Below are 1,400 nucleotides of genomic sequence, written 5' to 3' on the forward strand. Positions count from 1 at the left end.
AAAAAAAAAAAAAAAAAAAAAAAAAAAAGAAGATAATACTCTCATTAACGTATGGGGCAAAATTATAAAGTAAATGATAGCAATTGCACGACGTATTAAATATCCGTTAAATTGAAAAGGTTAAATACCACTAAATTAACAGACTTCATAGCTTACCACTATTTTTAGAATTAGATTTTAAATTTGGAGTTATAAGTGAAGCCAATGAATCGTGAAGAAGACATTTCCTGTTAAAAAGATCCCATACATACAAGGACCCATTCCTTGTGACAAGCAACAACTTCCAAGATTCATCACAATCAATAAATACTGCTGCAGATCCCATCTCCATTGTCGGAATAGCACGTCTCCCACACTTTGTGTATACCTTCTCATAGAAAAACATTTAAAATCAAATAAGATAAAAATATACATGGTTGTAGGAAGTCTGCAAATCCTACAAGTATCCAAAGTTTAGTGTTAAAACTACTAATCACAGATAAATCACTCTTAATAGAGTCAATTATACAACGAAAATCATATCATTATGAGATACCACTAAAAATGTTAAGAGATGGACTAACAAAAATACTATTTGGAAAATTACCTATCTGAACATAACCAATTAAATATAAAATGATATGGTATAGGAGTATCTTCGTTATACGTGTGAACTACATAAATACAGATGAACAAATGATTTTATTTTTTTTCTCTACGTTCAATAATTTAATAGAAAAAAGAGTTGCTACAAGCATAAAAATATTTACAGAAAGATTCTCTACAGCATTGTTTCTGTAGCAGCATGTTGTCCATAAGAATATGAATATTTGCCATGAGTAAAATATGTGGTTATGACAACATTAAAATAAGTTGAGCACCTATATAGACCATCAGTTGGTGAACGTGAATGCTCAGCTTCAGCACATACAGAGTGGTGCAGGAAAAAGTGGATGATACATTACATTTTGATTTTAAAAATAGCACAGGCAGCAATTTTGTTTAGCACTGGATTCAAATTTCAGGACAACGATGAAATTTATTAATTTCTTGAAGAGGCAAATTTCCATTGCCCGATAATGAAAATTTATTTTATTTTCATTTAGCATATATATTTGCTAAAGATGGGTATAAATGATCTACAGTTCTAGGTTTCTTTTATACCACGAAGTTCTTAAACAGTTAACAAGAACAGTAATCAGGGGAAACATTTGTAACAAATTTGGTTCCTGTACTCATTGATGCAGTATTTTTTTGTTATTAATAAGGCGCATGCATTCCTAAAAGGCGTGAACAGTTGATCCAGACCACGTTTCATATTCTCCATCGTTTACAGCTCTTGCTCACATACTTCAAGTAGGCCATGGATATCCTTGAATATTGATAACCAAGTGTTTTTAGTCAATTCTAAGTTCAGGTCT

This window comes from Olea europaea, chromosome 16 (assembly GCF_002742605.1).
Source record: "Olea europaea var. sylvestris chromosome 16, O_europaea_v1, whole genome shotgun sequence".
Classification (NCBI taxonomy): domain Eukaryota; kingdom Viridiplantae; phylum Streptophyta; class Magnoliopsida; order Lamiales; family Oleaceae; genus Olea; species Olea europaea.